Below are 10,959 nucleotides of genomic sequence, written 5' to 3' on the forward strand. Positions count from 1 at the left end.
GACAGAAAATAAAACAGTTGTTGGACAACACAGTGACGTCGCTGCTGATCAATACTGTGAAATGTATTCTATCATATCCACATCTGACCCCTCTACAGACATTCCACTGCGTCACCGGGTCTGCTACTGGACGTTGAATCCCTCTCCCCGGCTTCGCTGTGATGGATTCAGTCGGAGACTTCGAGTATATCTGTGAGGCTGTATCAGACCTCGCTGTGACTGCTGCCTCGGACAATGTTCTGTTGTAAAATCAGCGAGGTGAGAAATGCTGGAATAGGGAACAAACACGGAGAATGCTAGAGGCACAAAGTAGCATCTATAGAAATAGAAAGTCGTGTCATAGGGGCTCTCTGTAAACAATTCCAACAAAATACACGCTAACTGCTTTCCCACATATTCTATTTTGCCTGGATGAGTGGTTCCGGGATTTCCTGTTTCTGTTTTGTCCTTCGGCTCTTCTGTTGCTGACAGGGAGTCGCATGGAAGTTGATGATTGTCAAATGCAAGAATCCCGCCATCAGCGTCCAGATTTATTAATTTCATTCATATCAGACGCGGATGAAGCCGATAGAAAATGCTCCAACCAGTACTGACTCTGAGGTTACCTCGCTTTATCTTTCCGCTGCCTCTTCACATTTTGGTCATCAGAAAGGAATCCAAATTCAAATCATTTGGCTTTATTTTAATGTATAAACTCAGTCAGCTCTTGGACCTCTCTTCAACTTTCTACCCTTAAATGCAGCATTAAAGTCCAAATATTAGATGATCCCCGAAAACTGCTGCATTGGGTTCTGCTCAGTTTTTTCTCAATTTGCTATTTTCTGTCTCTCTTCCAGCGAACTTGGTGGCGATTGCGATCCTCTCCCGTGGAAAGTGCGGTCTCTCCAAATGTGTTACTCGCTACCTGGTGGGAATGGCAGCGGCCGATCTCCTGGTCGTTATCTCGCAACCGCTGCTGACGTGGACTGCTTGGATTTATTTTCCACAATCATTCCTGTTCATTACTCCTGTGTGCAGTCTCGCCAGATGGTTGATTTTTGCGAGCGCTGCGATCTCCGTCTGGCTGACTGTCGCTTTCACCGTCGATCGATTTGTGGCTATTTGCTGTGAGAAGCTAAAAACAAAATATTGCACCGAGAGAACGGCGGCTGTGGTTATCGGGACAGTGAGTGTGCTGGCCTGTTTGGAGAACGTCCCCTGGGGCTTTACTACTGAACCTCTTGTAATAATTGATGGTGTTCCCTGGTATTGTGTTCCTACATCGAGCTACAAATACTCTTCTTCATGGGCGGTATTTGAGATGCTTCACCGCATTTTTACCCCTTGTGTCCCATTCTTTCTGATTTTGTTGCTCAATATTCTGACAGCCAGGCGGATTCTAGTGGCCAGTCGAGCCCGCAGGAGGCTCCGGGGACAAAAGAGTGGAGAGAATGACAAGGACCGGGAGATGGAGAACCGACGCAAATCCATCGTTTTGCTCTTCAGCATAACCGGTAGTTTCATACTGTTGTGGGGAACACGTTTGGTATTTTATATCTATCAACGGATTTCAATGAGTTTTGTTTATTATTCTGTCATGAATCCTGTTTACATTGTAGAAGAGACATCGGGAATGCTGGAAATTCTCAGTTCCTGCACCAACACGTGTATTTACGCCCTGACTCAGAGCAAATTCCGAGAGGACCTCAAGAATGCGGTGATATACCCACTGAACTGGATTTTGAAACTCATTAAACGATATAAATAAATGCTGTGCAGTAGTACAATTCAGCTGCTTTCATGTCCCTATTCTGTACTCCCACTTGTGAGCAAACGGAAACAGTATGATGAACACAGTTACTGAAGGTTGTCTGCCTGAATAGTTAGATGTTCACTCTTTTCCAAAGTTGCTCCCTATCTGCTCAGTTGTTCCAGCATTTTGTGTGTGTTGCCTTACAGATACAAAACAGCTATTTACAGCCGATCCCGACGGTACCCTAGCCTCAGCATCCCAGAAAAATCCCCTTTGCATCTCACCCTCGCCATGCTGAAATTGAATGTTGAGGCGAACCTGTCACTCCTTCTTCCCAATTCGGACAAAACTGTCTGTTTTTGGAGTATAATTTCGTCAGTATCAATTCTCCTGTTCCCATCATTACCCTTCCTTTCTTCACGCTCCTTTTCGCCTCTGTCTCTACGTGTAGTTTTCCTTTTGTTTTCCCGTTTGAACTAATTTCCAGTAACAGAATTTTAGCTTTCAGAGAAAGAGTTGCCGGGGGGGGTGGGGGTGGATGGGGGGGCGGAGGTGGTGGTTGGGTGGAAGAGGAGATGCTGTGAACCTAAGAACAAAAGACACAGTGAAGAGAAATGGGAACTGATGTGGTCTAATCCTACACAAAGTGCTGGAGAAAAGCTTCAGCAAGCTCAGGCAGCGGGACTGGAGAGAGAGAGAGAGAGAGAGAGAGAGAGAGAGAGAGAGAGAGAGAGAGAGAGAGAGAGAGAGAGAGAGAGAGAGAGAGAGAGAGAGAGAGAGAGAGAGAGAGAGAGAGAGAGAGAGAGAGAGAGAGAGAGAGGAGAGAGAGGGAGAGGGGAGAGGGGAGGAGAGGGAGAGGGAGAGAGGGAGAGGGGAGAGGGAGAGGGAGAGGGAGAGGGAGAGAGAGAGAGAGAGAATCCAATTCTGCTGAAGAGTCTACAATTTACTCTTTTCCATAGATGCTACCTGGTCTGCAGAACTCTGCAGGCATTTTGGATTTGTAGAATCCGCAGAATGTCTTTTGTTTATGTTTGGTCTAATCCTAGTCAGTGTCAATGAGATGTTTGGCTGTGCCAACACAGACCCGACCCTGGACAAGAACAGGTGTATAATGGTTGAAAAGGACAGCGTTGCAGAAACAGACACTTGATAATTAATGGAACAAAGCCTCAGTTAATTTTGAACTCATGCAACTGGAAAAATTGGAGGATCTCTCTAAACAAACGCGATCGGGGATATTATTGTTTATACAATTAGAAAGGTGGTGAAAATAGCAGCAGTTTGTATTTAGATATTACATACTCCAGATGAAACTGAATTGAGGAATCATCTGAATCATTCAATGGTTGGTCCGTGATGTCAATTAATGTTCATTGTGAGGGGGTGATATCTAAATATAAACTCTAAATGTAAGCTTGGTTAAGACGGGTAATAGGTAGTGAGGATAATCCTGTTAATTGTATAACCATGACTCCTGGCATTAATGGAGGCTAAATCTTTGAAGGGAATTCTTCACAATAGGTTTGACAAATATTTGTAGAAGCATAATTAGAGACAGTCAAATGGTTTTGTGAGGGGAAGATCATGCCTTACGCACCTGAATGACTTTTCTGAGGGGTTGACAAAACAAAGGCTAGAGTGGTGGACGCTCTGTGTATGGAATTGAGTGAGGCGCTTGACAAGAGCCCCTGCAATAGATTCACCCAGAACGTCGGGAGGCATGGGACTGATGGAAACTCGGCTGCCTGGGTTTCGACTTATCTTGCCCAGTGAGTATGGGACTGGCAGTAGATGGGGAATTTCCAGGAGATCTGATTTTTCTCATATTTGTAAATGACTTGAAAGAGGAAGTGGATATGTAGGTTAGTAACTTGCAGTTTGAACCTCCACGTAGCGTAGCGCTTAGAATCCGACTATTCCAGCTCGGGGCACTGGAAATCGGAGTTCAATGCCGGTGTTTTTCTGGAAGGAGTTCGTACAAAATCCCCGTGTTTTTTATGGGTTTTCTGCCAAGTTAAAAAAGGAAGCAAAACTTAGTGATTAGGCTCGGGCAACATTGAGGTTGCTGGGCGCGGCGGCTCATTGTTCTTCGCTTCATCTCTAAATGAATCAAGGACACCTATGTGCTGTAGCTGTGGATAGCGTAGAATTTCATCATAGGTTACAATGGGACGTCGACACGGTGTAGAGCTGGGCTACGATGTGATAGATGGACTTCCATGAGTAACAGTACGAGCTGATACACAATAAAAATTTAAACTGGATTACAGAGTACAAATGGCAGATTTTATCGCAGTGTGGAGGATCAGGGGAGTCGTGCTATGCAAGTCTATAGATCCCTTAGAATTTTCAAACAAGTTAATTGAGTAGCTAAGGAGGTTTATGGCTCAAGAACTGGCGACTCCGGAAAAGTGATCTCACGATCACTTCCAGTGTCACGGGCTTACGAGGGAAGAGATGCTAAGGAAGAACAGGTAAATGTGTGGCTAACAATTTGTGCAGGAGGAAGGGCATCGTATACACATATTATCGGGCTCTCTTCCAGGTTTGGTGCGACTGGTGTAAGAAGCATGGGTTTTACACCTGTGCTGAAGGGGTGTTCATGTTCTAACTGGGAAGTGTGCTGCAGCTGCCCTGCCATTAAAATGTGGCATCCGCAAGCCGGGTGTTGAGGGGTAGGCGAGAGAGTGGGGACTAGAACTACAGGTATGCAAACAGCATTGAGTAAAAGGTAGAGACGAGGTCAAGGAATGCCAAAATAAGCCCAGACTTGACCCCGTTAATGAGTCCGGTGTCTCCGAGGGGCTGAGGTGAGGTTATGTCAGTAAAAGTGTGTAACACTTAAGACAGACGCGTTTAGAACCTGGATTAGTACGTGACACAGTGAGCCAGATATTGCAGAGCTCTGGTTGAGAGAAGGTCAGGGCTGGTCGCTAACCATTCCAGAATTCAGATGATTCAGGCAATCCCTCCAGAGGGGGTCAAAGAGGTTGGGGAGCTGCACTGCTGATCAGGCAGAATGTCCCAGGTCCGAGATCATCCCATAGGCTTCATCAGTAACACGATGCAGGTAGAGCTCAATAATAAGGAATGTGCAATGGCTCTGATGGTGTTCTACCTGCAGCCTGTAAGAGAGAGCAACAGACAGGTCAGGAGGTTATGGGCTGATGTAAAAGCAATCATGCAGTTATTGCGGGTAAATAATCACTCCAACATTACTGGCATTCCCTTATCCCTTGAGGATGGATGGGGCTTTGTGGTTCAGATGGGTCCTGGGATGCTTCCTGAAAGAGTATTTAGATGGACGACCAGGGAGGGAGACGTGCTTGACTTAGTAGTATCAGTAGTATAATTCTGGAGCTTCGCAAACAGTTTTTGATAAGGATAAGACTGGAGCTGCAGGGGGATAAATGTAAATTCGGTGAAGGCTAACTACAGTAAAACTGGACAAGAAATCTTAAATAGCAGTCATGGTGCCGATGGTACAGATTAAATCAATGTCTGGCATCTGAGTGTCACTTAACATTCAGCTGGTCATAAATCAGGGCTTCACTGTCCCTGTGAGGAAGGTGGAGAAGGTTGAGAACATTCATAGACTTTCAATGATGAGAGATAGCGTATTTTTTTCTAAAAAAGTAAGAAGAGTCAAATGTGAGGTTCAGGGAGCTGAAATGTCACCGGGTCTTGGAGGATCATTTAGAAATAAAGAGCCAAGTCATAGTGCGAATCAGCAGAGTGACCAGGAAGTGTCCTCAGTGAGAGAGAATCCAAAAGAATTTGATGCAAACACTGAAAAGAACAGTATACTGGGGAGAGCACAGGACAATTCAGGGAGAAAGAAGGGAATGTATGCCTGGAGCCAGAGATACGATGTACAAAATGAATACTTTGTTTTCGTTGTGTTCACTAAGGAGAAGGTCATGGAGTACAGCGAGATCAGGAAGGGGGTATGATGATACTCACAGTTGTGTTAATACTAAGGAGGAGGTGGTGTGGAGTCAAAGAGCATTAAGGTGGGTAAATCTGTCGGTGGATTTTGTCGATTGGGAGACACAGTCCACATGCAGGCAAACATGCAATCTAAACTGTCTTAAAGGTCAACACACACACAGAGGAGAGGGGGCTGTTCCTCTGCTGTGCTCTGCACTGTTTGCTGGTCGGCGATTTGAGGTCCAGTGGGCAAAGGATCACAGGGGCACATGACGATTTCCTTATCTGCACACTGACTGTGGTTCTCATCTGAGACACGCTGCCTGCAGGGGTGGTGTGAACAACCAGTCAGAGTGTTCAAAGAGGAAATGGACATGTCATTCAGGAGAATTAATCTTCCGAGCTGTGGGAAAAGAGTAGAAAACGGGACAATGAGAATCTTATTCTAGGAGTTAGATTAGATACGATGGTTTGAATCGTCTACCCCACAATAATCCCGTGGCCGTTAATAATAGCAAAAACTAAAACTGGTGTTCAGGAAGCTTCGGTCCAATCTGTAACATGGGCACACTTCCATAAAAATGCTGGAACTGCATTTTACCCACACTGAGCTGGCAGAGCACAACACTGGCCGGTGAAGGCGCTGACCAGTACAAGATTCTAATACATGACAGAGATTTAGCAAAACATCGCACTGATGACCAGTGCTGGACCATCCCAGTTCTGCATCGTAATGCTGACTTTTAAACATCATTAGCACTGCATTGAAAGGGTAGCGGCCTTTACAACACCGAATGCAGTACTCTATGGATGCAGACTATTACAGCAGTTGCCTCCAGACAAAGGTCAGTGATCTTCACAACTATTGGCAGAATACTGTAAGGAGACAGGCCTCTTCAACAGCTGGTCTTAGAAACACCTGCACAACCATGGAACAGTATCGGAAGAGCGGAGATTCTTATTACACACAGACACTTTGCACAGTGTGAACAGAGACCTGTATGATGTCTGCGACGAAGGGAAACTTAACAGTAATACAAACATCACTCTATTCTGCACACCATGACAAGCCCACAGAACTGAATTAACACTGCAACAAAATGGAGGAATACAAATCCCAGCCAGCCAAAGCAGGACAGCTCTGTGGTGCCACAGATTTCCAGCCCCAGTCATTACAGAGAAAGTAATGAACAACCTCACATTGTGTTCTGAGGACACATGCCAACACAGACCATACTCGGCCCGCAGAGTATACGAGCCATCAGCAATACTGGAAGAGCAGAGACATGTAAAAGACAGCTCTGGACTGTGTGTACGCAGTGCCGTAGACTACACACAGTTCAGCAGAGCTCCAGGACTGCACAGCAGGGAGGTAGACAACAGGAAACTCAACAGAGCACTACAGGGACACACATTGATGCTGAGACAGTGGAGGGTGCATCTCTGGTATAAGCATGATCTGCATTTGATATAGTAGAAGGACAGTCAGCAGATGGCCCCAGGGACAATGATCTTTACAACATCTAGACCTTCACTACGAGGACACAGAACTATAAAACTCTGTAGTGCGCACACAGACCAGTGCACACCCAGCAGAGTACTCCACATTACAAACCAGTAAACCCCAGCACTTCAAAGCCAGAGATTTGTACAACCCTGACAATGGACTGCAATTCACACTATCAATAACCTCCACGCCCCCCCCCCCCCCCCCCCCCCCCCACTGGGCTTCTTTCAGGTTGCTGATATAGGAGAACCTTGATATGTTGGGCGCTTCAGTTTCCAAAGGTTCTTGAAATGTCACCAGCAGAAAGAGTAGCTGAGATGTAGGCAGGTTGTGGAACATTGTTAAAGCAACAGATCAGTGTGTGACTAATACCTCCAATATTGACTGAGATTCTTAGTGTAGAGCCTTACAGGAGCAGTAATCGTTGGCATTCTGAAAAGAGTAACAAGCATTTGCAGCATATACCTTGTACGTTTAATTTAGCAACAATCTGAAACAAACTGGTACAGACGTACAGAGGAGAATATCTTGACTGGTTGCATCATGGTCTGGGGTGGTGACACTAATGTCCATGAATGGAATAGGCAATGAAATAATGTGGATGCAGCCAGCCCATCACAGGTAAAGCCATCCCCACCAGTGAGAACATCTACAAGGAGAGCTGTCACAGGAAAGCAGCATTCATCATCAAGGACCACCATCATCAAGGAGATGTTCGCTTTTCAATGCTGCCATTACGAAGGAGTTACAGGAGCATCAGGTCCCAGAGCACCAGGTTTAGAAATAGCTTTTGCTAGTAAATGATCAGGCTGCTTAAGTACAGGGGATAATTTCACTCATTCCTACAAGGAACTCACATTCCAGGACTCCACGACTCCTGGTCCCGATATCAACTTTCATATTTTTATTATTATTGAAACACCCTGGTTTCCTTGTCGACGTACGTTTGGGGAAGGGAAACCTCAGCTCCGGCAAATTAGTGAGATTGAGGTGCTCTCCCACCACAATCCCCAGTTTGTAATGATGCTAAGTAATTTGCTACCCTGTTACAAATTGGTGCCATGAAATAACAGACGGTACATTGCATACGATGAAATTAATTGTATTTATGAATCTTAACTTAACTAAAGGGTTAGTAAATGACAACAAAAAGAAAAGTGCCCATTCTAATTAAACAATCAAATGTGTACAGGTTGGAGATCATCTTGAACTCTCTGTCAATCAGGAACTGGGCTGTCGATCAGTGTGAACACCTACACCGCCTTCCGAACGTCGCTCGGAATCCGTCTCGAACAAAGGGGTCTCCCACCGGATCGTATGCTACGACCGGTCCTTCCCAGCGTCTTCTCTCTTCATCTCCCGCGCAAGAAAAGCCCAGGACCAAGCTATTGTCCGTCACCACAGAAAACCTCCTGCTGATTGGGTGGCATACATTCCACATCATCTCTTCAACAATAACCCCAAAAGGCTGGAAACACAGCAGGCTGCTCTTACAGAGCTGCTAAATAAATTACCTGCTGCATAACAGTAAAAATATGAATCTGGGCATTACACTCTCCCCCCACCACAAATAGTCATATCCTCATGACCTAGAAATAATTTGTCATCTCCTCATGAATAACAACGTTTTCAAATGAATTTCGCGATGTCAGAACCTCCATTTCATTTCTAAATGGTAATGACATATCTCACTAGGGAGATAGTCACAACCCTCTGTTCCCCCGGTGCTATATAGGGGAGCCTATCTGGGGGTCTTCTGTCCTTTTAAGACCTAGTTATCCCATTATCTGCGCCTTCAGTTTCAGACACCCTTTGGGATACTTCTGGTCTACATGGCGAGGCCTTAATCTGTTTATCTCTTGTGCCTTCCGGCAATACAGGTCCCTTGCCACTTGACTGAGCTCAGCTTCATTCCCGGTTACTTTACTGCCCAACCCCTCTTCGTGGTCCAGCTGCAAACCTGCCTGTCCACAGATAGTCCCCCCAGTTTCATCTGCCTCAGCTTCTAAAGGGCTGGGAATCTCCTCCTCAATTGGTGGGGAGTTCGCAAAAGGCAACATATACCACAGCCCCTTCTCCTCATCCTGCGAGTCCGTATCCCAGTCAGGGGCGTGGGATGGTGTAATATTTCCTGCCGCTGGTCCTTCAGTCTCTCCACGTCGCCGCAGAGTCCTCTTACTCTGTGTAGGGTCCAGATCAGGCTTTGGGTCAACACGTACCTCTTGTCCCAAAGAAAGAAGGTGGTTCCAATATAGAATCTTGACAGGATCATTCCCATCCTACAGTCTCACCAGGAAAACTGGTACAGTTAGTTGGCTTCTGACTCTCCACTACATAAAGCGTAGCCGCCCTGCGTCAGCCAACTTATACTTCCCAGGTAGCCTCAAATTCTTTATGAGAACTCGGTCTCCAGGCATGAATTGAGAGAACCTAACCTTTTAATCATACATCCTCTTATTTACTTGATTCTGCTTAACAGCTGCAACCTTAGCTAATTCATCATTCTTTTTCAGCTCCCTTCTCATATCGAACGTCTTGCGTGGTGGATCTTCCTCTCCAGTCCAAGACCAGAGATCGATGGGCAACCCCGCCTCGCACCCAAACATTGGATAACATGACAAGTACCTGGTAGCTTCATATCGTGTATAGTTGTAGTAGTGGACCAGATGTGCAATATGTTGACATTACTTGTTCTTTTTGCTGAATATCTGACAGGTTCAGATTAAACCTCTCGGGCTGGGGATCACCCTGCTGGTGATAAGGCGTAGTCCCCGTCTTCTCGACTCCAAGCATGTTCAGTAGCTCATGTATGAGCCTACTCTCGAAAATCCCGTCCCTGATCACTATGTATCCGCCTGGGGAGGCCATAATAAATGAAATACTGCTCCCACAACACTTTAGCCACATCGGACGCCCTCTGATCCTTGGTGGGGAAGTCTTGCGCACTCTGCTGTAGTGATCCGTAATGACCGAGACTTTCGCCATGTTGCTATCATCTGGCTCTATTGAGAGGAAATCTAGGCACACCACGTCAGCGGATCGCGCACTACAAGCGGGACAATGGAGCGGACCTCGTCGGCAGTGTCCTCTTCCGCATACAGCGAACGCAGGATTTTCAGTACTCTTCATCCTTTAGCTTCAATCGGAGACAGTAGATCTGATCTCTGAGCAATCCATAGGTCTTGTCAGCCCCGAAATGGCCAGAATCATCATGAAGTGCCTTCAATAGAATCCACCGATACTTCTCAGGCACACCCAGTACGGAACGCCGAGGCCGCTCGGGAGGCTATGTGACCCAGTATAGGATCTGGTTCCTCAACTCCAATCAGTAATTGAGACACTGAAGCGTGTTTTGTCCTCTCCGCTTGGGCAATGCCTCCTTTTTCAACCGCTGACCAAATGATACCGGAGCCCGGGTCATCTCGCTGAGCAGCTGCCACTTCCTCAGGACTCAATTCCGGCCACTGTTTTCTCTTCGGAGCAGTCAGGTAGCAGTAAGCTTGTGGAAAGAACCGTCAGAAGCTCCCAATTGATCTACCGCTCGAATTTGCTCTTGCCTTTGCTCTGCCTTCACCGTGATGGCAAACTGGCACATGGCTTTCACATCCGGGGCAGGAGCATTCTTCCACTCTTCGTCCCCGTCCAGCCCTTCATGCGCACGTCGCGACAAAACATCGGCATCCCTGTTTCTACTTCCCGGCCGTATGTCAGGCTGAAATCATTGGCAGACAACGCCACTAACCACCGATGGCCTGTGGTATTCAAGTTCGCCGAGACCAGGATATAAGTT

At 46.3% G+C, this 10,959-nt stretch overlaps 1 long non-coding RNA gene across 1 annotated transcript; it reads left to right on the plus strand.

Moving 5' to 3' along the window:
* Positions 1-891: 891 nt before the first annotated feature.
* Positions 892-1,768, plus strand: LOC140207635 (uncharacterized). The gene is made up of 2 exons (XR_011888606.1): positions 892-1,493; positions 1,599-1,768. It is a non-coding gene; the product is annotated as an uncharacterized lncRNA (long non-coding RNA).
* The last annotated feature ends 9,191 nt before the right edge of the window (positions 1,769-10,959 follow it).

Source organism: Mobula birostris, chromosome 13, assembly GCF_030028105.1.
Source record: "Mobula birostris isolate sMobBir1 chromosome 13, sMobBir1.hap1, whole genome shotgun sequence".
Lineage (NCBI taxonomy): Eukaryota > Metazoa > Chordata > Chondrichthyes > Myliobatiformes > Myliobatidae > Mobula > Mobula birostris.